General features: G+C 35.2%; 1 long non-coding RNA gene across 5 annotated transcripts in view; it reads left to right on the top strand.

Moving 5' to 3' along the window:
- LOC110344792 (uncharacterized) overlaps window positions 1–27,684 on the top strand; it is a 630,580-nt gene that overhangs the window by 318,493 nt on the left and 284,403 nt on the right. For all 5 annotated transcript variants that reach the window (XR_015444644.1, XR_015444645.1, XR_002387605.2 and 2 more), the window contains exon 3: window positions 17,201–17,285. This is a non-coding gene — a long non-coding RNA (uncharacterized LOC110344792). The remainder of the gene's footprint in view (window positions 1–17,200; window positions 17,286–27,684) is intronic.

Here is a 27,684-nt window from a genome sequence, read left to right as displayed (position 1 = left end):
TCTCCTGGAAGCCCATTTATTTCTGGCAATTTAATCATAATTGTATCATAAGGCAGTTGCAGCTGATACATCTGTGATGTAGAGTATTTCTGCTTTCTGTGGGTCTTGAGTATAAACTGAGCCCTATTTGATGCGTCACCTTCCCCCTCTTAAGCTAAACCACAAAACCCAACAGCTTCAGACGATTCAAAACTGAAAGACAAGTTGATCTTTTAGGGGCCAGGACTATGTTTGGTCTCATCATCCCTCTGGCCCCATATGCTCAAAATGTCCATGCTATTCCGTGACTTAGCAGTTTAACTATGATAATTATGTGAAAGAATTTCTCATGTTCTCTCAGTGGGTTAGAGAGAGTAAAATCTCAAAAAGGAAGACCTAACAAAACAAAATTAAATTTAAAAAGGCACTGTTGTGTTTCCTCTAATGTCTGTTTAAAATCAAGCTTGCCATTGCAGTATTAAGCATGTAAATGGACACGCTCTACATGTCTAGTTGCAAGGTACCAAGTTCTGCAGGATGCTTGTATCCTAACTTTTATGATGAAAGATTTAGAGCATACTGGGAACGTGAAGAGGTAGCAAAATAAAAATGCATATCTAGTACATAAAAAGATAATATTTTGCTATGTTGTTTTATCTTTGTCTGTACTGATTTTATTATTTTTGCTGAATCATTTGAAAACAGATTGTAGAAAGCATAAGGCTTTGCCTCTAAAAATTTCAGCTTATGTCTTCTAAGAAATAAATAATTTTCTCCATAATATGAACAGAGTGAAATCTAATAACACTACCTGATAGAGTTGGTGCTTCCTATCAGTGAATTATCCATAGATTCAACCAACGTTGGATTGAAAATATTTTTAAAAGTTTCATCTGTTCTGAACATGTGTAGAACTTTTCTAGTCATTACTCCCTAAGCAGTTGAGTATAACAACTATTTTCATTGTGTTAAATATCATAAATAACTTAGAGATTAAAGTTTTGGGAAGATATACACAGAATATGTTCAAATTCTACATTATCTTATGTGAGACCCTTAAGTATCTGTAGATTTTGGTATCTCCTGTGGGCTGAGTCCTGGAAATAATTTCCTGTGGATAAAGAAGAAGGATTGTTTGATCTAATGTAAAGGCTATAAATTAATTTCTTTATTTGCGTGTACCCTAAAATCTTTAATTTTTCTCTCTAAAAATGAGTCAATATTCATGTTTTATTTGATTGCTTTGGTTAATTACTTTTTTTTAAGTCTATGATCAAACTTTTCTTGTTTTTAATCCTATGGCAGTAATTCTTTAGACAGATCTGACAAACTGTCCTATAGAATGTTCTGTGCCCTCGATTTGCCTGATTGTCTCTTCACAGGTCATTGTATTTTCGGTATATCATTTATATTATATATACACTGAAAATTAGAATGAAAAGACTGTATATTCAATTTAGCACTTTAAAAACGTTAACAAGATAATGATGTCTTCAAATGTATCAAATCAGAAAGTGCAAAATGTGAAGTTCTCACTCCCTTTTAGGGATACTGGGTTGGATCACTGGGTAAAGGTGGGAGCCATCAGATAATCTGCAAAGTTGTATGTGTGTGGGTGTATGTGCATGGGTGTTTGTATGTGCTCTTCAGTATATGTCCACACATATTTCTAGTTGGTATTCACATATAATTTACTGAATAAATGATATAATGGAATCATGCAAAAAGGATTATTGAAGATTGAAATATTTTTATTTATTCATTTTTTCATTGATGTTCAAATTGTTTCAGATTTGCCTAACCAGCCCTATGCCCTTAAGTTCCCATTAGCTTGTGTGCCTATCACAAATGACAATCCAAGCTCTCTTTTTCATTTTTCTTCTTTAGACCTCATATCAGCCATCTTTCTAATTTTACTGCTCTTAGTGAGAAATTCTCTACAAATTAGCTCTAGGTGTGCTCATTGCTATGAAGTTATTCCTTTTAGATAATTTCAGTGAGCAAATCTGCAGAGACATAGATAAAGAAATAGACACATAAGTGGATTAGGTATAGGTAGGTAGATAGATAGAAATACAGATATATATTTATAACTACATATGACATTTCTAATAAAAATTTAATAGGATTTCTTTAAATTCATTATGTTTTGGTTTTTTCTCTTAGACTGAAATATTTGATTCCTAATATTACTGTATACACTTACTTGATTTATTTTACATTTCATAAGTATATCAACAGTGCTACTAAAAAGATAAGACACTAAGTGAAACTCATAACATTTCTTTTTGCCCCAGAATATATTGTACAGATTTTTGTTAGTTTGTTTCACACTGTTTTTAACTTTAGGATTACTTCTCAAGATATGTTTATATTTTAATAAATAAATCCACTTTCATATATTAAAAGCTAAATATTTTAAATTCTCTTCAGAGAAATCTTGTTTTTATTCTGTTTCCTAGATTGTTTCTTGTTCCTCTTCTCAGTGTTTATATTTTATAAAAATAAGCAAATATATGCTTTTTAAAAATTTTTATTGGTACATTTTAAGTGTACAATATAATAACATTTGTCATTGGAAATTTGCACCTTTGCATAATCTCTCTTGCTTCTTATTTTTTCCCCATTCTCCTACCCTCTTTCAACCCCTCCATCCCTCCCTATTTACAAAGACTTTGTTTCCATTTTTTTCATTTTCTCATATTAATTCCATTCCCTTCTTTCCTCCCCTACCACTCCTATCTCCCCTACTCCTTTGCCCCTTTTCTTCCTATTTCACATTATCTATTATACCTTTTAGTCCTTATTTACACTTTCAGTTTCTCACACTACAGAAACTATTCGATATTTACACGTGTGTCCTATTTATTTCACTTACGAATATCGTCTCAATGTGCATCCATTTAGCTATAAATGTCTCTAATTTCTCATTTTTTATGGCTGAGTAGTACTCCATTTTATTAAAAAAAACCCCACGTTTTCTTTATCCAGTCTCCAGTTGATGGGCAGTTGGGCTCTTTCCAAGTTTTACCTATTACAAATTGTGCTGCTATGAACATGGGTGCAGATACATCACTGTGGTATGATTCTTTTAATTCTTTGGGGAAGATCCCCAGCAGTGGAATAGCAGGGTCAAATGGGACTTCCAGTCCTAGTTCTTTGAGGTATCTCCATACTGCTTTCCACAGTGCTTGCACCAGTCTACACTCCCACCAGCAGTGGAGCAGGGCTCCTCTTTCCCCACAGCCCCGCCAGCATTTGTTATTGGTTGATGTCATGATAACAGCCATTCTTTCTGGGGTGAGGTGAAATCTCAGCCTTGTTTTCATTTGCATCTCTCGAATGACCAGTGATGTTGAACATTTTTTCATATGTTTAATTGCTATTTCTACTTCTTTGTCTGAAAAATGTCTGTTCATTTCAGATGCCCATTTTTGGATTGGGTCTTTAAATTTGGGAGGTCTGATTTTTTAAAATTTCTTTATGCTAGATAGTAGCCTTTTATCTGAAGAACAGCAGGTGAAAATTTTTTCCCACATTGTGGGTTGTCTCTTCACACTGTTGGTGGTTTCTCTTGCTTTGCAGAAGCTTTGTAGTAAGAAGAGATCCCACTTGTTGCTAGTTCATGGGCAAGTGAGGTTTTGTTCGTAAAACCTTTCCCACACCAATGCCTTCAAGAGTTTTACCTAACCTATCTTCCAGCCAGTTTAGTGTTTCTGCTTTAATATCTAGATCTTTAATCCATTTCAATTTTAGTTTAGTGCATGGTGAGAGATAAGGGTCTAGTTTTAATCCTTGGCAAGTTGAAACTCAGTTTTTCCAGCACAATTTATTAAAGAGGCTATCTTTCCTCCAGTGAGGGTGTTTGGCTCCTTTGTCAAAGATGAGGTGGCTGAGTGTGTCTGGTGTTGTTTCTGCATCTTCTAATCTGTTCCACTGGTCCTCAGGTCTGTTTCTTTACCAGCATCATGCTGTTTTTATCACAGTCGCTTTCTAGTACACTTTCAAGTTAGGGGTGGTGATACCCCTGCTATGTCTCTGTTGCCTAGAATTGCTTTTGCTATTCTAGGTCTCTTCTTGTTCCAAATGAATTTTTGGATTATTTTCTCCAGGTCTGTGAAGTATGCTGCTGGGATTTCAATTGGGAATGTATTGAACCTATGTAGCAGTTTTGGAAGTATGGTCATTTTCACTATGTTGATTCTTCCTACCCAGGAGCAAGGGATGTCTTTCCATTTTCTGATATCCTCTTCAATCTCTCTTTGCAGGGTGCCATAGTTTTCAGAGAAGAGGTCTTTGATTTCCTTGGTTAGGTTGATTCCTAGATATTTCAGTTTTTTGGATGCTATTGTGAAAGGAATTGTTTGCCCTATTTCTCTCTCAGTGAGTCTGTTGTTCGTGTAGAGGAAAGCTCTTCATTTTTGAGTGTTGACCTTTTGTGCACCTAATTTACTGAACTTGGTTATTAAGTCTAGAAGACTTTTGGGGGAGCTCTTAGGGTCTTCTATATAGAGTATCATATCATCTGCAAATAATGACAATTTGACTTCTCCATTTCATATTTTTATTCTTTTTTATTTCTTTCTCTTGTCTAATTGCCGTGGCTAATGTTTCCAAAATTGTATTGAATACGAGTGCTGATAGTGGACATCCTTGTCTTGTTTCTCATTTTATTGTGAAAGATTTCAGTTTTTGACCATTTAGTATGATACTGACTGTTGGTTTTTCATAGATGGCATTTATCAGACTGAGGTAGAGATCGTCTATTCCAATTTTTATAGGGTTTTTATCATAAATGCATGTTGGGTTTTGTCATGCTTTTTCTGCATCTACTGAGATGATCATGTGGTTTTTGTCCTTGGTTCTATTAATATAGTGTATTACATTGATTGATTTGTGTATGTTGAATCATCCCTGCATCCTTGGGATGAATCCCACTTGATCAGGGTGTGTGATCTTCTTGATGATTTTCTGGATTCTCTTTGCCAGTATCTTATTAAGGATTTTTGCATCTATGTTCATTAGTGAGATTGGCCCATAGTTCTCTTTTTCAGTTGGGTCTTTCTCTGCTTTGGAGATCAAGGTGATGCTTGCTTCCAGGAATGAATTCGGGAGTATTGCTTCCCTTTCAATTTCATTGAAGAGTCTAAACAGTACTGACAGTAGTTCCTCTCTAAATGTCTTATGGAATTCAGCAGTGAAGCCATCAGGACCTAGGCTTTTCTTAGTTGGTAAGTTTTTAATTACATTTTCAATTTCATTGATTGATATTGGGTTGTTTAGAATTCTTAGGTCTTCTTCGTTCAACTTTGGTAATTCATACGTGTCTAGGAATCTGTCCATTTCTTCTGTTTTCCATCTTATTGGCATATAGGTTCTTGAAGTACGTATTGATGATCCTCTGGGTTTCTACCTGGATCCTTTGAAATTTCATCCTTTTCATTCCTAATTGCATGGAATTGGGCTTTTTCTTTCCTTTTTCTGATAAGGTTGGCTAAGGGTTTGTCAATTTTGTTGATTCTTTCCAAGAACCAACTCTTGGCTTCATTGATTTTTTTCTATTGTTCTCTTACTCTCCATTGAATTGATTTTTACTCTGATCTTTATAATTTTCTCCCTTGTATGAGCTTTGGGTTTGTCCTGCTCTTCTTCTTCTAGAAGCTTGCGGTTCAGCGTCAGGTTGTTTAATTGGGCTCCTGCTGTTTTCCTAATATGAGTATTCACTGCTATTAATTTCCCTCATAAGGCTGCTTTCATTGTATTCCATAGATTCTGATATGTTGTATTGTCATTGTACATTAATTGTAAGAACTGTCTGATTTCTTCTTTAATTTCTTCTGTGACACATTGGTTATTCAGAAGTGTGTTCAATTTCCATGTGTTTATGAAATTCTTGTGGTTTCTTTTCCTACTGATCTCCAATTTCTTCACTCTGTGATCTGATAATATACAGGGGATAACTTCACCTCCTTTGCATTGACCTAAGTATGGTCTATTTTGGAGGACGACCTGTGTGCAGCTGGAAAGAATGTGTATTCTGATTTTGAGGGGTGGAACACTCTCTAAACATCTGTTAAATTCATTTGTTGAAAAGTTTGATTGAGTTCTAGTATTTTGTTGCTTATATTTTGTCTAGTTGATGTATCTATTTGTGACAGTGGGGTATTGAGTTCCCCCACTACTATTGTATTAGTTCTTATTTGATTTTTCATGTCTATTAGTATTTGTTTTATATAGTTGGGTGCACTAGTGTTTGGTGCATATATGTTTATGGTTGTCATCTCTTCCTCTTGGATTGTTCCCTTTATAAGAATGTAGTGTCCTTTTTTGTCTCTCTTAATCATTGTTTGTTTGAAATCCACTTGATCTGCAAAGAGGATAGCTAGTCCTCCTTTTTGGGGGGTTCCTGTCACATGAAGTATTGTTTTCCACCCTTTAACTTTCTTTCAGTCTATGAGTTTCTTTATGAATTAAGTGTGTTTCTTGTATGCAGCATATTGTTGGATCTTACTTCTTGACCCATTCTGCCAGTCTATTTATTTTAATTGGTGAGTTGAGACCATTAACATTGATGGTTATAACTGATATGTATTGACTTATCCTTATCATGACTTTTCTTTTTGTTGGATTCTCCTCCTTTGCTTTAATTTTTTGTCTTGCCTGATGGATTCATCCTGCTGGGCTTCCTGGGGTTGTGATCCTCATTGTCTTTTCCTAGGATATTGTGTAAAATTTTTTGGAGTGCTGGTTTGGTATTCACAAAGTTCCTAAGGTGCTCTTTGTCATGACAGTATCTTATTTTTCCATCAATTTTGAAAGGTAGTTTTGCAGGGTACATCAATCTGGGTTGGAGGCTGTTTTCCTTTAGGGCTTGAAATATGTCACTCCAGGCTCTTCTTGCCTTGAGGGTTTGCATTGAGAAGTCTGCTGTGCTTCTGATGGGCTTTCCTTTGTATGTGATTTGTTTCTTTTCTCTAACTGCTTGTAGAATTTTGTTCTTCTGTTGGCTTTCTGGAATCTTAGCTATTATATGCCTATGTGTAGATTTTTTTTTGATCAAGGATAGTTGAATATGCCTAACTTATCTGTATGTCAAGTTCTTTTCTTCTGATTGGGAAATTTTCAGCCATCACTCTTCTATAAACAGTTTTTCTTAATGTCATCTGCACTCTCTCCTCTTTTTTCATTTACTCCAATCAGTCTTATGTTATTCTTTGTATCGTCTAGCAGCTGCTGGACTGATTTCTCATGGTCCTTAACTATTTTAAAGAAATTTTTCTTTTCCTCATCATTAATTGCAATCTTATCTTCTGTATCTGAAATTCTGTCCTCACATTGGCTCGTGATGCATAGACTTTCAATGGAGTTTTTAATCTCCTGGAAATCTGTTTGCATCTGTTGTATGGATTCAATTTGTTTCCTATGTTGGGATTCCTTCATGCTCCTCAGCTCCTCTATTTTTTTATCTGTGTCTACTCTAGATTTTTAAATCATGTCTTGAACTATGGGCACAATCTCTGCTATTATCTGAGAAATTATTTCTTATTTTATTTTTTCCAGATCCTCTTTCATTGCCAGTTCAGGGAGTCCAGGTGGTTGAGTATCAGATAGTTCCATCTCATTGCTCTTTGGGGTTCCCTTAGGTGATCTGAAAGTCTGGTTTTGAGACTTGTTTATATGTCTTCTCATTTTAGGGTGGGGGTTGTGTGAACTGCTAGCACCAGCAAGGCTCACTTCCTTGGTGCTGGGGGCAGCTCTGCTCCTTGGTGCTGGGGGCAGTGTTATGGTGGCCCAGAAGTCTCCTCCTCTGTGGGTGCTGGGAGTGGGTCCTTGCTTCACCTCACTGTTACTTACCCAGACACAGGCACAAGCAATCAAAATAACACCTCCTATTTAAAGATTTATGAATTGTTTCTGAATTTTCCATATAATATTTTCAGACTGTAGTTGACAGCAGGTAACTGGTATGTAGCTCAGACTATATTAGGGTTAATCAGAGGTCAGGGTAACGCTGTCCTAACAGTTGTGGAATTAACAGATAATCCATGTACAGAAATGCCTCAGTTATCCAGAGATCATACATCCGGCAACCCAAAGCATCCAGAACAGCTCTGAAACCAGAGAAAAAGCAGCTTCCACGAATATATGCTTATGTGTGTTCACATGCTAGCCTCTTTAAACATTTCTTCTCCAGTATCCTAGAGATCATTTTCTATCAGTACATAAATATTAGTGTCCTTTTTTTAATATCTGGATAATATAATCTTTTGGAGGAAGTATAATTGTTCATTAAATCTGTACCATGGTGCTGAACATTTGGATTGCTTCCAATATTTTGCTGTTTCAAATAATTCTGCTGTGAATAACCACTGGCCTTGCTATTTCATACCTGAATTGTTTTCTTTCTCTCCTAGACAAGATCTTTACAGTAGGAATGCTGAGTCCATGGTTTAATACTTGTGCAATTTTGTTTGATATTTTTAAATTCTCCTTTTGAGAAATTATGCTGTTTCATAATTATTCCATCACTTTTATTGAGAGCCTATCTCTGCATAGCACTGCCAACAAAGCATATTATAAAACTTTTAGAGTTCTGTCAATTTAATAGGTAAGAAATTGCACTTTGTTTGGTAGTTGCATTCATATGTATTTTACTATGAGTGAGACTCACAGCTTTTTCTATACACTTAAGTATGTTTGCTAAGCTTTTTTCTGGAACAGACTTCATTTTTCTTGCTCAGCTTTTATTGTGAGTTTTTCTCACTTTCTTTGTAACTTTTAGGAGCTTTGCCTGCAGTAAGAAGATACATTATTTGCTTGTAATATAACTGGCAAGTTTTTGTTTGTAATTTATTTTTTAAAAAATTTAATGTATGTATCTTATCATTGGTTTTGGATTTTGAATGATAAACTACTTGCTTCCATTCTTCAGATTTAAATTATTCCATCTATTTTTTCAGTATTAAAAAAACCTAATTTTGGAATTATTCTGATGTAGAGTATGGGATTTAGATCCAGTTTTATCCTTTAGTAAATGACTGTTCAGTTGACCTAATATTATTAAGAAGTTGACTTCCTTCAGAACCTGAGATGCTACTAAAGTCTTAAATCCTGTTTTTTGAGGTACTTCTGGGTTTATTATAAACTTTCTATTCTACAGTATTTCTATCTCACTATTCATATGCCATTACTCATAGTTTTTGAGAAAAATAAAGCCTATTATAAAGGGTTTCTAATATGTTTCAATTTCTGATGGATTGATCTTGCCTCTCATTACTCATCTTTTCACATTTTCCTTCTAATAATTTTTGGTGGATTTCTTAAGCAAAGGTGCTATAATGAACTTCTTTCAATTCACAGAATAAATTTATTTATTGCGATTATTTTGCAGTATACTAACTTGAGACAATTGTCATTTTTATAACAATGAGATGTAACCTATTTTAGAGGATGATTTGGCTTTCCATTTGTCCAGTTCTATTTTTTGATCTTTTAGGAAATTTGAAGCATTGTTTTATATTTTACTTACTTTTTTCAACTTTGTTTCCAGCTATTTAAGCTTTAAATTTGCTACTTGAAATGGAATTTTTCTCCTCTGTTGTCTAACTGGTTATTATTTAAAGATATATGAGACCTATTAATGTTTTAATCACAGATCCTGTTATTGAATTCTTATTTTACATAGTGTATATATATATTTAATATATATAATATATATTACATATTTTTATATATATATATATATATATATGTATTTTTTTTGAGACAAGATCTCCTTGTATAGTCCAAGCTAGCCTTGAACTCACTATGTAGCCCAGGGTAGACTCAAACTTGCACAGTCTTCTTGCCTCAGCCTCTTGAGTTCTGGGACTACTGGCATGCACCACCACACTTGGCAGGGTATCGTATTTTTTTTTTTTTTTTGGTACTGCAGATCAAACTCAGGGCCTTGCTCTTGCAAGGCAGGCGCAGTGCCACTGAGCTAAATCCCTGTCCCAGACTACAGTATTTTAAAATCAATTGTTTTAGGTTTTTTTGGGATACATTTTCTGATGATCTATATACAGAGATAATATTATTTTCTTATCAATTTTATGCCTCTAATTGTTTTTCTTGTCTTATTAGGTCGATATTTCCTCCATTAAAATATTAAATAAAAGTAGAAATATTGGGCATATTTTTGATGTTCTTGTCTTTAGTGGAAAATAAGTCATTGCTGCTCCTTTAAGTTAGATGTTGACTTTGCCCTGAGGTATCTATTGATCTACATGTTCATATACATAGATGGTTATTTGTGGATAAATTAACAAATATAGATTTACATGCATAAATATGGATGCAGTATTAATGAAATATGTATAAATTCTCTAAGTGACTTTGAAAATTTACTTTTTCCGGAGTATAGGGGAATAACTGTATGTTTTTCCCTTATATTCACTTGCCCAGATATCTACTGGGTTTAGGATTTTGCACTTTTATGCAAATTGAAGTTGGTTTGCTGTGTTCACCATTTATGGGTGATGTCCTAGTTTCTTTCTCATTGCTGAGACACAATACCAGACAACTGCAAATTAAAGGAGGAGAGATTTATTTTGATTCACAGTTTGTAATGGTTTCAGTCCTTAATTGGCTGGATCCAAGGCAGGGCATTATGGCAGAAAGGTATGGCAAGGTAGAAACAGCTCATGGCAGGGTAGCAGGAAGCAGAAAGAAGGATCAAGGGAGGATGATGGGAGATAGACCCTTCTAGACCACACCCACAGTGACCACTTCATCCAACCAGGCTTCACCTCCTAAGTCACATTTAGCTATAAACACATCAGTGTACTGATCCACTCCTGAGCATCCTGGCATTACGATCCAGTCATTTCCCCGAAGTCCCACCTGTGAGTTCATGAGACTTTGAGGGATTGTCTAGACACAAACCATAACAGATGATTTCCTTTACTTTTACTGTTTCTTGTTATGGTTTTTGAGGACTGTGGAGATTCAGAATTCAGGTTATGCTGTTAATCCTACAGTTACCTGGAATGTAGTACCTGCTTGCTACACTTCTTTTTGTTATGTGATATGTTTGCCAATCTTTTGTTTGGTTCTGAAGAAACATCTGCTTTCTTAAGAAAGACGGATTTTCAGTTTCATCTCTAAGGGTTAAATTTATAAGAAAATAAATCAACTTGGATAGTTTATAGAAATATTGTGATGCATTCTTCTTGGAAATGATAGAGTTGTGGTCTTTTCTAGGCCAAGACAATTTGCATTTGACTTAGAGATATCACCTGCCATGCAGTATCTCCAAAGGTTTTTCAAGTCAAAGTCCCAGAATGAGTAGGTTATCTCTTCCAGCAGAAAATTCTGATCTACATTAGTGACAATCACTTGAGTATTTACAGTGGCTTCAACTTTTTTCTTTGCATTTCCACTACATAAATATTCTCTCAAAAATATACATTGAAAACATTTAAAAGATTGGAATCATAAGATTGATTTTGTACTAATGTCAGTGGTTTAAAACCTACAGTATGCAGATAATTCTGTATATAATTATTTACCATATTTTGTTAGAAACAGAAAACCTTGCTAACTCTGTCTTCTTTTAAAAATGTTTCACAAATCTTTGATTAAATATAAAAATAAAAATGACAAGAAACTCACATATTTCATGCAAAGAATCATTGAAAATTATACACAAATTTTCCATTGCTACTTTAATCAATGATTTCATATTTTAAGCCAAATAATTCTATATTCCCATAAAAATCAATTTTTTACTTATACATTTAGCACAAAGGTATTTAAATTTTAGAACCTCTGAGTTAAATCCCTAATAAAAAATTTATCACTGATGAGTATTGAAAAATTGCTAAATAACTACTCAGTATTACTGGAACATTGCTTTATTCCCACTGACAGATTTTTTTTTCTGGAAAAGGCAGCATGTTTTTCATTTCTTTAAGAAGTTAACCTTTTGTGCCCCAGTTTCTAAACAGTTGTGAGAAAATAAGAGGAGTAGTCATTTCCTGTCTTCCAAAGAAACAAAACATCTTAGAAGAGGTTTTTAAAGAGTTTGTGTAGGGCCTTTTTTCTTCATAATATGAATTTGAAAACCATCTGTTTTCAAGGCCCGATAGAAATCATCTGCAGGAGACAAAAAGGAGAGACAGGAGTGGGAAGAAAGGTAAAGCATTGTAAAGCTAAGGCCGCCCATCATCATCACTTACTATGTTGATTATTTCTGCAGGTGGGTGTAGGGTGATAGAATGAGAATGAAAATATATTAATCTGATAGACCTTATCAGAAAGTCATGCTTTTTAATCTTTATAAGTGTACTTTTAGAAAAGCTTCTATTGGGTAGGGGGTTAGAAACTGAGGAAGACAGCAGGAATTAATGTAATTTTGTTCAACCTCACCCAGCTGGTGACTTACCTCACTCAAAAATCTAAAGGTGTATTTGTTTCCTACTTTTAATATTCCTTGTTCTTTTAAGACAAGACTCTTCAGCTCCTGTCCTTTACGTAGTAGCATCCCATATTTTGCAGTTGGTATGCTCTACTTTTGTGATTATTTAGTATTTTGTTATCCCCTTTAAAATGACTCACAGTATGCGTCCTCTAAGTTTTCCTCATTCTAAGAATAAATACACACAGATATGTCATACTAGTTCTATTTTTATCTCTTTTGTGCTATATATTATAAAAATACATAATTTAAAAGTTGTGTTAAACTTGTCTGTGCATCATTTAAAATACAGTTACCTCTTTTATCCTAACCACCTTTTAGGATATAAAATACTAGAAATAAGTACTGTCTGCTGTCACTAAGATGGATTTCTCTTTAAGCGCATTTTCCAAGGGGCTAATCTTTCTGTAGGCTCCCAGCTTCCCCTGGGCTCTTTCTCCTCCACAGAAACTATTAAACAGGACAAAGTAAACGCCAGGATATTGGTAATTTAGTAGAACCTCAGGAGAATAGAGTTGCAAAGGTGGACTTAGGGAAGGTGGAATAAAGCAAGCCTAAGGCCACAGCTAACTCAACTGTGGACAGTTCCTGAGGTCTGACCAGAGGAGAAGTGACTTGTGGCTTCCCTGAAGCAAGAAGAAACATGCAGACTGTGCCCTTTGCTCTTAGGTTCAAGTGAATCAGGTGGTGCAGGGAGTCCAAAGTTTGCTCTGAGGATCCTAAAACAGGGTCAACCTCGTTTTGAACATTCCATAAATTTTAATTATCAGACTCTCCACAAAGGAAAAACAAGCAAAACCAAACCAAACCAAACCAAACAAAATATATTTATTTTTTCCTTTCAAATTGAGACCATTTAGCTTCGTTCACATGAATGTAGACTCTGACCATCTTTAAATATTTGTTAAGGTTTTGGAGCAGAAAAATAAAAAAAGGGGAAAATGTTTCCATGAAACTTGTAATTTTTCCATGTTTGTTATTAGTCTCTTTTTATTTTGAGAAGAGCAAAAAAAAAAAAAAAAAAAAATTTAAAAACCAAAAGGAAAGAAATATGCTTCTATATTTTTCATTTAGATGCCCAAGAAATAGCCTGGGGGTAAGGGGAGCCCTTTACAGATTGTTGATTTAGAAATTCTAAAGCGGGTATTCTGGAAAACAGATGGCGCAGGATGACTGGCTTTGAAAGAAAAAGGAAGGAGGTCTATTGGTTGAGGATTGGGTGACTTAACAAGAAGCCCATGGCAGAGAATCACATACAAGTGGGGAGAGGAGAGAAGCCCCTGGGGTTCCAAGCAGCTTTATGCAGATGGGAGATTGAAGCGCATCACAGGGAGTGTGGCCTAATCCCAGAGTACCGGGGCGCTAACGCGTACTCTTTGGTTTTGTATCATAGGTCATTCACTCACTAGGGTTGTGACCTTGGGGAGTTTAAGTAGTCTTTTTAACCTCTAACTCAAAAGAAGGGGGGTCCCAAATTCATAGGGATCTTTTCATCAAGGGGGGCAATCATATAAAGTATTCAGTAAATATGTTAGCTCTTTAAAATTATTGTATTTCTAGACTGTGGAGATGGGAAGAGGATGTGGGGAAGGAGGGAGAGAGAAGAGGGCAGGATAGAAAGAGGGAATAAAAATGATCAAGATGCAATATGTATGTGGACCAGTTCCCCAAGTTAAATGTGATTATGTATCACAAGTATATACTAATAAAAACTAAAAAAATCATTCTGTGTCTATTAGATAATGTAATATATTTGGAATCACACTACATTTGGACTGCAGATTCAAAAGGACGTAAATTAAAAACTGCCAAGAAAAAATATTTAATTTGTGACTATATCCCTCAGCTTTCCATCACTGCAACAAAATATCTGAGTTAATGAAGATAAAAGAGTTTATTTTCGCTGGCAGTGTCCAAGTTTGTTTTGGGCCTTGTTGCTTTGGCTCTGGGGAAGTAGCATGTCATGGTGGTAGTCCATGGTGAGTAGTACTCATCTCTTCCCAAGCCAGGAAATGAAAGAGAGAAAAGGGGGGAGGGGTGCAAGATCCCATAATTACCTCTGGCTACGTATCCCCAATGACCTAGAGGTGTCTCAGGAGGCCCCACCTCTGCAAGTTTCTATCACATCCCAATACCACTGTACAGGAATTGTGCCTATTTAGCACACTGGCCTTTGAAGGACATTAAAGACCTAAACTACAGCAGTGACACTTCTTAAATGAAAGAGGACTACCAGATATTTTGGGGAGTATTAATCTTTTATGCAGTTATAAGCAGTTATTCTAAATTATAATAATGGACACTGAGGAAGAAAAGATAGTTTATATATGGTTCTCTTTAATGGGAAGAGATACTGTATTTATAAAGACAATTTCACTTATTCGTTAGTAACAGAATGTTGTTGAAATAATTTTTTATATATTATGTTCATCCATCTCCCACTATTTCTAAGGGCAAGGATTTTATCTATATGTGCCACAGTTGAAGGTACTGTGAAAGAGTAGAATCAGTTTGAGACTTTACAACATCATAATTTCTAACTACCTGGGTCAACTCATAGGAGGTATTAGAACAGTAGTCCTTCTTGCCCTACAGGTAAACTCTGAGATCAAATAATCTATTTGTTCCCCATCTTTATATAAAGGTTCATGAAGAATCCAAGGACACTGTTGTTCCTTTCACCCTGCATTAATTAGGGACAATTTAAAAAATTAGTTATTTTAGTGTGGTGGTTTTAATAGTGTTCTCCCAAATTCATGGCCCCCTAGAACTTCAAGATGGGACATTTTTCAAAGCAGGGTCTTTGTAGCTATAATTAGTTAAGATGAGGTCAGACTATATTACAGTAATTCTTAAATTCAATGAGTAATGTGTTTATAAGGAGGAGTGGACACACAGAAAGATAGACACAGAGAAGCAAGTGCCACAGAAAATGCACCAATGGAGCAAGACTTGAAGGGGCCTATCTACAAAACCAAGCAATCCCAAGGGTTGCAATAGGCCCGGGATTTAGCTCAATGGTTCCACTGCCTGCGTTGCAAGTGCAAGGACCCAAGTTCAATCCCCGGTACTAAAAAACAAACAAAAAAATTCCAAGGGTTGCTATGATCCACCAGAAACAAATACAAGACAGAAGACTCTTTCTACAGCCTTCAGAGGGATCATAGACCTGCTAGCAACTTGATTTTGGATGTCTATCCTCTAGAATTGTGAGAAAATAAATTTCTAATGTTTCTTAATCTACCCAATTTGTGGTCATTTTTTAAACCACAGCCCCAAAGTAGCTAATATAGAAATCATTTCCCCTCAACCTGCATTTCAAAGGTTAAGGAATGAAAAAAAAAAGCCCAGCAAATTAACCTAACTTTTCTCCTAACACTTAAAATAAATTCAAAGTATTTGTTGTAATCTAGTCTTGTGACTTCCTGTATGACTTATTGACTCTCAAATATCTATTAAATGCATTTAATTCCTTTGAGAAATGGTGTTCTTTAAAAATGCAATTTATTTCATTATATTGAAGTGTTTCTTGTATCCAAATTATGTCTATAATTGCTAGGCACCTGTTATTATTGTAAAAGACTTTCTGGCCATTTTTCTTTATCCATATGCCATTAGAGTTACTGAAAAGAAAACTTTAAAATATTTCTTAACATTGAAGTTCTGTTTCCCCTAGATATCTTCTGTCAAATCTAATACTTCGATATTTTGTCATTGTTCATCTTTTACAAGGGCAACTTCACAAGAGAAGGAATAGTCTTAAAAGACAAGTGTTTCAATCTTAAAAGATAACTGCTTAAAAATTCTGTTTGATGACAAATAGATTTTTAGAGCATTATCCTTAGTAATCTCATTTTCAGAGGTTAAGGTTGTTGTCACTGCCTTTGTAAATTAAGAATAAATTGTTTTTTTTATTTGCTCCACCATTTTTCTTAAGGGACAGAACAATAAATCTTTAAGTAGCAAATGATAAATGTAAAATAAACGCTGTCAGGATAATTGAGTTATGCTGTGCCATAAGTATGTGTTTCATCAGTAGTTTAGAGTTACCCTTTCAGAGAGACCACTGTAATGGAAGTCCAGGAAATAGTGACATGTTATTTGGGTGGTAGGCACTTGCCTTGTGTGAGTCAGCAGGCACTCTGGTAGCACTACTCAGGCAAATACAATGGCAGGCTGATTTCAAGTATAAATGCACATTGTCTTTGGGGCAAATGTTTCATATTTCCATAATCAGGGTAAGCAACAGTGCTAACATACCCAAAAGATGACGTTTATAATCCTACTGTTTGGTGTATGAAATATACTGTCATCTTGACACATTGTGTCCTGTGATTCTCTGAAGAATCTGGTAAAGAAAAAAAAACTCCCTTGAAGTTCTTGAAATCTTTTATTTTTATGATGTGATCTGAAATGTTTCCCCTAAAGAATTCTTTGGGTTTCTAAGCATTCTCTCTAGCATATCTTAATACAGGAAGAGACAAGTGAATGACCAATGGAAAAAAAGAAAGAAAGAAAAAGAAAAGAAATGTGCAATAGGACTGAGGAAGGCAAAATATTTAGGTTTAAGTACTTAAACCACGAGTGTCTTCGGACTACCAGTGTATTTAATCTTTTTCCTAGACTCACAGAAAATATAAATTGACGGTAATTATCCGTGAACTAGTTTCCTAGAGCTGCTGTAATAAACTAGCACAAACTAGGTGACTTACGACAGGAGAAATTTATTGTAGTTTTTCTTTATTTGTGTTATGTTTGTAGACCCCAGTGGATGCCAGAAACTGCAGATACTGTCGGATCCTACTTATTCCTGCTCCTGAATGTGCACAATCATCCCTTACTTCAAGTAAGTTGAGTCAGGTCCCTCATTTCAGGGACTTCTATGCTGAAGTTTCCATATACACTCAGTGCTGTCTAACATGTTCTCTGTTTTTGTCTTCCTAAATTTAATAACTTGACCATCATCTTAGCTATTAAGCACTTACATATTGTGGCAATAAGTTTTATAAATTGAAACATAATAGCAAAAGTACCACAAATTTCATTTTCCCTTTTTATGATGGCATGGATAGAAGATTATTTCTTTGTATAAATTGTAGCACCCTCACCATTTATAGGATTTACTGTACAGCTTTTCTTTGGCATTTTGGAATTTCCAGCACCCCTACTATTGCCCTCTGGAAACATTACTAAATACAATGTGGGTTACTTGAACACAAGCATTTTGATATCTGCACTCTGAGAGGGCTATTAAGTGACTAATGGGGGAGTAGTGTATGCACTGTTAATACACTGGAAAAGAGGTGATTCATGTCCTGGGTGGAATGGTGTGGGATGATATGACATTTCATCATGCTACTCAGAATGGCACACAATTCAAAACTTATAAATTGTTTATTTCTGGATTCTTCTATATAGTGTTTTCAGGTACGAGTAGACTGAAACTGTGGAAAGTGAAACTACAGAAAAGGAGACTACTGTAGTCTCTCATAGTTCTGGAGATCAGAAGTCCAAATTCATGCTGGTGGCCCTTGAGTTTTTCCTGAAAGTTCTGAAGAAGAATCCATTCCGTGTCTCTTTGCTAGCTTCTGATTACTTCCATAAATCTTTGATATTTCTTCACTAATAGATAAGTCACTCTAAGCTCTACCTTTCTCTTCAAATAGCTTTCCTCATTATGTCTCTCATCTAAAAGTCTCCTTTTTTGTTTCATAAACCACTGTATATAAGGTCATCTTAATTCCACAGTGTTCCCATCTTAATTAAGATCCTTAGTTATATCTATACTGACACTATTTCAGATGAGGTCACACTCACAGTTACCAAAGGTTAAGACTCAGGTAAATAACATGGTAAGATAGTACTCAGTCTACTATAAGCCCCTTTATTGCAAAGCAGTCAAATACACTTAGTGTCAGATTTGTCTTATGCTGTACAACATCACAGTTTTATTAGATGTTCACCTACACACTAAGTAACAAGGTGTTATGCCTCAATGGGGAACAATAAAATAAATGAAATTGGAGATACATTCTTTAATTTATAATATTATAATATTACAATCCAGAATGTACAACCTTTTAATAATTTTGTCCTATAGGCAACACGCCTGTCTTCCTCTCTTTATCTTTATTCTAAATCAGATACTTGCGTTACAACCCAGGTGGCTCAAGAGTAGATGTAGTGTCTGACAATCAAAGATGAATCTGGGCACCCAACTGAAAGTTCACCCTGCTCCTGGTTGGAAACCTCTGATGGATAATAATATTTAGAACTTCCGAGGCTCATTCTGCTGTTCGTTAAAAATAAATGACTCTTGTAAAGAATATTAATTATAATAAATTTTTCCATTTAATAAAACTCAACCTTTCAAACTGGGACTGCAGGTGAAATTGGAGAGCAGAGGTGAAGGGCACATCAGAGTGAGGAGTCTGTAACTCCAGTGCTTCACTGAGAGCAGATGGTGCTCAGAATCAGTCCACTTATGATCACTCCATAATAAAGATTAAAGTTGCATGTCCCCTTGTGGAGGTGTGCTCGGCTGGCTGCCAGTGTTCTGAAACTAGTTCTTGGCCCACCTTGTTCCATGTGAGATATTTTTCCCTCTCCATTTATCTAAATCATTTCATATTTCTAATACTAAATATGCCCATTAAGAAGTTAAGGTTTAAGAGAAAAAGGCTAAATTCATCTCATTATTTTTCTGTTATATGGGCCTGTTAACGCTGATTACAACTTTTTTTGTTCCAGATCTTAATCTTACAATAATATTTTGAGTCATACACGTGTTTTAGCCATAGTCTGTTTTCAAGCCTTGTGAAATTGGTAATTAGACAATGAATACAGGTTTGTTTGTTTTTTTTCTGAGAAGCTGGCCTTGGAAGTAAAGAAATGTGGGTGTTATAACAAGGTAGCAGCTGTAACTGAAATTCTAATGCACAGCAGGGAGTCGGATCCAAGGCAGCTCCATTCTTCTCTAGAGTTGGCTGGAAGCCATTATTTCCAGGGGATAAAGAAGAGCATTGTTCCTGTCCATGACCACTTGTGAGTTTCCATGGAAAGCCTACACAAGACCTTGGGTGATTGTGTGCCCCAAAGAAAACAACCAGTAGATGTTTTTGAGGCAGTCTGTGTAAGCCTAAATTCTTGAAAGCATTCGGGTGACCATAGAATCAAAATAATGTATTTTTGAAGCATCACTTAAAACCAATGATAAAATTAACCCTAGGAGAGGCCAATTTGGTTTTGTCTTAGTATCTGTAATGTTTCCCACCAGCATATTAGACCTATCTAAGGGCTGATTTGGTTTTGCTCAGCAACAATTCATTTTATATCTGTAATAATTTCTTATGATCTTCACTGAGTATCTTTTTTTCTTTTCTTTTCATTCTTCTTCTTTGTTTTGTTGCATTTTAGTATTAAAGATTGAGCCCTGGGCCTTCATACTGAGCTACAACACTGGCCCTTAAAAAACATTATTTTTGGGATAGGGGTCTTGCCAAGTTGCTCAAGCTGGGCTCTGATTTACAGTTCTGTGTTAGCCTACCAGAGTACTGGGATTAAAGGCATGCAATACTCAGCTACTAAGTACCATTTCTAAAACCTTTTTTGTAACATATACTATAAATGGAGAAAAGTACATTATATAAAAATCTTAAAGGGACGGGATTGACTTTGTCAAACTGAGCACACTCACTTGACCCTCATAGGTTATGAGACACTGCCAGAAACACATCATTGTGCCTGTCTCCTTCCAGTCACCATCTCTTTTCAAAATGAGTAGCCGTGCTGACTTCTGGCATCATAAAATTTTGTCAGCTTTTTATCTGTAAAATCAACAATATTAACATTTTTCCTGGCTTTTTTTCATTTAGCATTACATTCATGAGAAGTGCTCTATATTTTTCTGTGAGGTTATAACTTGCTTATTCCCATTAGTGACCCTTCTTCCACTGTGAGGACATGAAACGTTTTATTCACCAACTCTACTGATGACATATTTTAGATGGTTTCTATTTTGAGCCAATTTTGAATAGAGCTCATAAGAACATCCTAGCACACTATTTGTGTACAATTATGTGAGGCTTATGTATCTTCAAGTAGAGTATTAGGAACAGTTTTTCCTCAGTTTCTGTTCAGCTTTGTAAATCCACATACAGCTTTAAAGTGGTTTCTTCTCCTGCCTATATTTATGTTAACATTGGTATTGTTAATACCTATATTTACTTGGAAAGCTGATATGTTTTGTGTTTGTCCACTTCCCATTGCTAAAGCCAAGTAGCTGGCATAAAGAACTTAATGGAAGAAATACTTATTTTGGCTTATGGTTTCAGAGGATTCAATCCATGTTCAGCTGGCTCCAAGACAAGATCATCATTGGTGGAAGGGCATGACTGAGGAAAGCTGTTCAATTCATGGCAGCCAGGAAGCAGAAAAAAGGGGAAAGAGCCAGAGAACAAGGGGTCGGGGCAAGATATACACTCCAAAGGCACACACACACCCAGTGACTTACATCTTCCAACTAGGAGCTACTTCCTAATACCTGATTCAGTTAATGCACTAATTAATGGATTAACCCACTCTGTATAGTTAAAACTCAAGATCCATTTGGTTCCCCAAATCCCATCAGATGGGAAACAAGACTTCAATACAATGATGCTCTTTGGGAATATGATGGATCCCACCCACAGCATTTTGTATGATGGGACTTCAAATTATCAAAGGATGATTGCCCCAAGGGTTACTGAATAGATGAGTTGTAATCTTTACATTTACTATTGATTATTAAAATTATGCTTATTCATTTTATCCCCTTTATGTTTATGAACACCTTTCTTTCTCTGTTATACAGTGCTATATTTTAGTTCAGATCTTTATCTTTTACCTTTCATACAATTTACATAACTGGTCCAACTGCTTTCAGCTACCACCATATCTATCAATCCTCATGAATATGCTACCAAGAGTTAGATAGTCAATAGCAAATAACCCCATTTCCTGTTAAGAGTTTTATTTCTCAAAGTTAAATCATAATTTGATTGCTTCACAATACTCAATCTAAATCAAAACTAAGACTCTATCAAGCTCCTGCATTCATACATAAGCTATCATCTATTAATCTTCCCCTGTCTCAATATCGGTTTTCTTTCTAGGCTGTAGCTTTTTCCTTTAACCAATATATTGGATACAACAGATGTTCATCATCCTGTTCTTTATGACATTTTAAAAAATTTGTACATTTTTGCAATACTATATATAAAATAAGAAATTTATTTGTCTTTTCTGTTAGATTAAAAAATACATCTCAAACAATGACTAGATTTATTTGGTATTCCAAATACCTTCTGTAGTCTTGGACACTTGGACACATGATACATACTTATGGATAAATCTGGTGCAGTGTAGACTGATTTTATTTTAGGTACTGCTATTTTCAATGATGGACTTAAATTAGTTGTTTCTTAGGTGCCTTACTATAATTGCCCTGTACATTGAAGTCAGCTGCTGATAGGCAAAGTGAAATTCTTGACCAGGATTGATTCTTGGTGATTTCTTTTGCTATTAATGCATTATGTATGGTGTGCTTTTGCTTTTAAACCAACTAAACTGGAAATACTGTCCTCACCTGGAGAATAAGGCATTAGCCAGCTTTTCAGAGGGCATAAAGTTATGTTTATACAATATTCTAATCCTCCACATGTCAGAATTTAGTCAAGGTAGGTAATACCAGCTTCGTATTACTGATCAGAATCTTCACAAAAATGCACGGTCTCCCTCCTACATGCTGGTCAGTGACCTCACCTCCCTCCAGGCTGATTGCCAATGCATGGCACTTTGCTGACTCGGCAGAGAGGCTTCTGGAATGCTCATGTAACTACAAGATAAATTATGTTTCCATTCTAGATGTGCATTTTCAAAATGCTTAGCATCAAGTCTTATGCCTTGTTCATTTCCTTCAGCTTTCTTTTTACTTTTCAAAAACTGAACAGCACATGTATCAAATGTGTTAAATTGATGATTTCACTTGCTGTTATAAAGTACCTGTAGTGCTTATCCCATCAAGCCCCAGGGCCTGAATTTACTTCACAGGATTGTAAGTGCAGGAGGTTTAACTGGTGCATGTGCAAAGTGTTTGTCTTAAACTCGAAAAATCCTGAGCTCCTGTTCTCTTTTGTAGCTATCAATCCTAAATTACAACTTCAGTTTTATGACACTGAGAAGGGGCTGTTGTAAAATTCAATTGTTGTACAGGTTTTATCCTTTCTACAATGAAAAGGAAAAATGTGTGTACTAACCTTCAATAAACATTTAGAAGATTATATTGAAGGCTCTCCAGATCTGGTAGAAATCTGTCAGAAGTATTGTTGAATCCACAACCTACAGAAGAGAACTAATATGAGTGGCATACTTTGTTTCTCAGTTTCTGAATCCAAGTAAAGAGTCCTCCCAAAGACAAATGCACTACTACAAATACAAGGGAAACACAGAGAGATTTCTGACTCAGAGTACAAAGATGTAGAAAGTAAAATAAGAGACGTTATTATCATATTGTGATATAAAAAATCGTATATAACCTCTGTGCTCGCGCATTTGAAGTCTAAGGTTTCACAAAATGCAGTTGATTCTTGTCTAGAATACTATGAAGTTTTCATCAACCCAGACTACAACTCACATGCTTTTTGTGATTCACAAAGCACGATTCTTTGTCATGTCTTCGAAAGTATTAAATTCTTCTTAGAGCTATATAGATTATACCCTCCAACACTTGAAGGCAAATGGTCCAGTTCAAATTGATAAGTCAAGTACTAATTATGAATAAGAATCCTGCAGACTCTTTTTGGTGGGCTTAGTGTAGTAGATTACTAAACTATACCAAGTCAGAAAGGGTAGATGCTTGTTGCCATGCTTGTTGTTGTACTCAATTATTATCTCAAAAGTAATATAGCATTTTTAGTCTCTTCAGTTTGGGCTATGAAAGCTATAGGTTCAGTATCACTAGAATTCTGAACTAAATGGGGAAAACTGTAAAGAAAGGAGATTTTAAAAATAATGACAAATGTATACAGTTATTCATTAGGAATGCACAACTTTTGAGAAGAAAACAAACAAAACTGTTATTCATGTAAAGTGATATTCAAATATTCACTTTAAAGGAAGCAAACTAGCATTGACTTTGACCAAACCCAGGTGTGACTGAAGAAAATGGTCCAATGAACAATACCATTAAAAAATATCATCAGGAAAGACAGTTCTAGAATGTAGAAGAGCTATCTTTTTTTCCAGGCATAGAGATATCATTATTGAAGTGTCAGTTAAATACTCCTAGGTTTTTCTGTTCTTTAAAATATTGTGAAAATATAATTTCCATTGTCACACTGTAGTAAAAATGATATATATACCAAAATGGGGATAATTAATCTCATGTACTTTTGACAGTTTTATCACATTTCTGATTGTTACAGATGTTCTTCTCTCCCTGGTAACTCTAATGAGCATGCTCCTTTGTATTGACAACCTGCTTGTGTTCGTGAAGCATACAAACCTGACTGATATTCATAATTATTATTATAACTCAAGGAGGGCTTAGCTAAAGTATCTCTGTTTTGTGATTTTACCATTTGTAAAATACATGTGGAGAAAGGAGAATTTTTAAAAAAATTATTCAGTTACAAATTTCTGGAAATTTTGGATGATTTGGGATCTGGGTTGGATGTGCAGAGTTTGTTGAACATAGGTTTCTTATTTTGGAAATCAGTCCTTCCCGTTCCCTTTAAATATAGTCTCTTTGACTCTATGTGGAACACACTGCATGATTTAGAGTTTTTCAAACTAAATAGAAAAGCTTTATTGTTTGAAACAATGGTTTCCGTAGTACTTCTGCTTTCATGTGTTTAAAGACACCTCTGATAACATGGTTTGGCGTGGGCATTATAGTTATAAGTGTCACTATTTGTATTTCCCATATGTTTCTTTCACCAAGTGCTCCCACTTACAGTGGAGAATAATTAGATTTAATTTCCATTGAACAGATGAGGAATAAAGTGTTCAGAAATGTAAAATGACATGCTCAGAGTCACTCAGCTAATTTTATGCAGACCTAAATTTGGAAATGAATTCAGCTGATACCAGTGTTTGCTGTTTTATTCTCTGTGTGAAGATGGGATGGGCTCTTAGTTCTCACGTATTGGAGGGAATTTAAAAAAATTGTAGTGTTATTGAAAAACCTCTGTTAAACTAACCCGATTTTTCTTGCATGGCAGTTTTAGGAAATCGTCTCCTCAATTGAAAAGAGTTGTTACCCTTTAATCTATAACTTCTGATAATTTTCAGAAAACTAGCATACTTCTTAATATAATATAAACTTCTGCTCTCTGATTTTTGTTTTCTTTGGTTCCTTGTGTCTTTCCACAGACAAGTAATAATAGTGCTCCTTCGTATTGGACAGAAGTTACACGTGTCCAAAACTCTTTTGCATCAAACCGCACATTTATTTGGAGGCATTCAAGATATCATATTGATGAAATACTGTAGTCATCATTTCCTCAGTTTTCGTAGATTAGGTCTCTGAATGTCAGATAAGTTCAGTCCAGGCCAGGCTTTTCCTCCTTGGTTCCTGTGGAGCAGTGGTTCTTAAAGAGGAAAGGGGATTCTCACAGGGGACATTTGCCAATGTCTGGAGACTTCTGTGGTTGAAGCTGGGCCTGGGCTGATGTTGGTGGTGAGGATCTGGAGGCTGCTCAGCATCCTGTAATACATGGAGCACAGTTCCACCATGAAGAATGATCTGACTGAAAATATCCATAGTACTGATTTTGGAAAAATTTGCCTTCTAGAAATATCTGTCAATATTCCCTCTCTTTTCTTCTTCTATTAACGAGTAAACCACTGATTTAAGGATGGCACATTGACCATTTGAACACAATCAACTATAGATTAAAAAATATCAGATTACCAGAATGAAAGCTCTCAGACTTTGAAGGTAAGCGAGGCTGTTTATGAATTTGAATTTTTCCACTACATAATGTGTTCCTTTTGGACATGATAACCTTAACGTTCCCTTAACTTCTCTGTGCCTTAATTTCCTCTAGTGTAAAAATAAGAATAATTCTGCCCTTATAAGGTTTTCTACAGGTTTAGAAATTATTATTATTTTTCTTCCTTCCTTTCCAGGCCTCTGTCTCCCTTCTGCATTTTGAAGCATAAACTCCATAGGGTACTTTAAGATACCTCATTGGGGTGACCTATGGGTTTCACCCATTCTCTGGACTTTAGTACCAGTAACATGATCTGTCTTGCAAATCACCTTTCACTGGTAGAAATGCACCAGTAAGAGCCCACCTCTTGCAGGAAGTGCCTGATTTTCAGAGTTTCACAAGGCTCCCCCTGGATGAGTAGCATAATTGACAGAAATTATGATTCATTGATTCACTTCACCCTTATTTGTCTTCCAGAATGAGAATGAGCTCGAGGTATGGTATGCAGTCTTTACCAAAGCCCCCAAAGGAGAGTGCAAAACTGTACAAGAAAGAGAATAGATATGCAATTAGTTAGAAATGGGTTCAATCCCATTTGCCTCTTTTATAGCTATTTATTCCAATGCTTCACTTAGTGTTCTCAGGTCTGAGTTATATTTTCCATAAAATAGTGTTATCCTAGGAATTAAAACAATACATGTAAAATACTCCTAGCTATATGCTTAACAATGGTAGTCAGTTATTTGTTGCAATTCATGAGTATTTCTAAAGGGTAAACATTCGAAGACTACCAACTAGAGGCCTAAAACTATGCATAGTACTGAACCTTATAATAAATAAATATAAATATATATTTTCCTGTTTATGCATATGATAAAAGTTAATTTATAAGTTAGACACAATAAGAGATTAACAACTAAAAATAAAACAGAACATTTATAACCATATATTATAATAAAATTGCCAGCGTAAATCCTCCTACACTTTGGAGCCATTTTTAAATAAAGTAAAGAATACTTCATCACAAACTCTGAGATCTCCAGGCAATGGATCTGATCTTTGACAGTCTACTAAATGACTAATGAGAGAGTAGCACATACAGCATGGATACGCTGCAGATAGGGATAATTCCTATCTGGGAAAGGAGGGAGAGGGACAGAATAAGACAATGCAAGATTTTATCATACTACTCCGAATGATCCACAATTTCACACTTATTATTTATTTATGGAATTTTATATCTAATATTTTTGGAACACAGTTGATTTTGGGTCACTGAAACTGCAGAAAGCCAAAACTCTCATAAAAAGTGGAACCCCTGTATCATATACATATATCATGCTTCAGTCATGAATTTTAACTATACAACATGAAATTCACTTACTGTCAAACCTTTTATTTTTAAAAATAAGACATATAAGTGCAGTTTCCACAACGTATATTTGTAAAATCAATATTATGTTTTTGAGTGTTTTCTTTTTAAAAAATCTTAACTTCCGTCTGGTCATTACAGTCTAAAATTCAAAGTCTTACTTTTATGCTGGAGCAGCACTCTCCATTATAGTAGTTCTAATACTTGGAGCTTTGAATTGGCATGATGATTAGGAAAAAAACTGGCCTAATTCTGAAAATAGGAAATATAAGAAAGAGGAAAAATCCCTTTGTCTCATTTCAGAGGCTTCTTCTGGTTGTTTTTTCATACCTTCATTGAAATCTGCTTAGTAGGAGAATGTGCTGATTAAAGAAAACATGACTAGTAGAAAAGGGAGAATTAACGTTGTCTCTATGACCTTTGCTCTTAATTAAACAATTTTATCCTAAGCAATTCTATTGTTTTTAATACCTTGATAATTTTGTGAGTTGTCATCACAGTTTAATTTAGCATCAAGAAATCAGATCGACAGTGCAATGACATAGGTACCACACAATCCATAGAAAATGTGACAAAAGGGCGGGGGATTTAGCTTAGTGGTGCCACCGCCTGACTCGCAAGCACATGGTCCTGAGTTCAATCCCTGGTACCAGAAAAAAAAAGATGACAAAATATCTCAAGACAAAGCTGTTCCAAAATATTTCTGAACAGTTCCTTAATACATAGATACTGGAGTGTAGAAGATCATGAAGAAGAAATGTTAAATAGAACATCTTCAAATCCACACACTTACTGTTTTAGTTTGGAGGACAAAAGACATTCTCAGTTCTACTCTTCCTGCTTTAAAATCATCCAGACACTTGTATCATTATTAAAATTTGGCAAATAAGATCTCTGGC

This window comes from Heterocephalus glaber, unplaced genomic scaffold, assembly GCF_053883595.1.
Source record: "Heterocephalus glaber isolate CG9 unplaced genomic scaffold, H.glaber_assembly_v1.0 deba00001606, whole genome shotgun sequence".
In the NCBI taxonomy this organism is placed as follows: Eukaryota; Metazoa; Chordata; class Mammalia; order Rodentia; family Bathyergidae; genus Heterocephalus; species Heterocephalus glaber.
The sequence above is the reverse complement of the archived record's forward strand: the minus strand, read 5'-3'. Positions and strand labels throughout refer to the sequence as shown.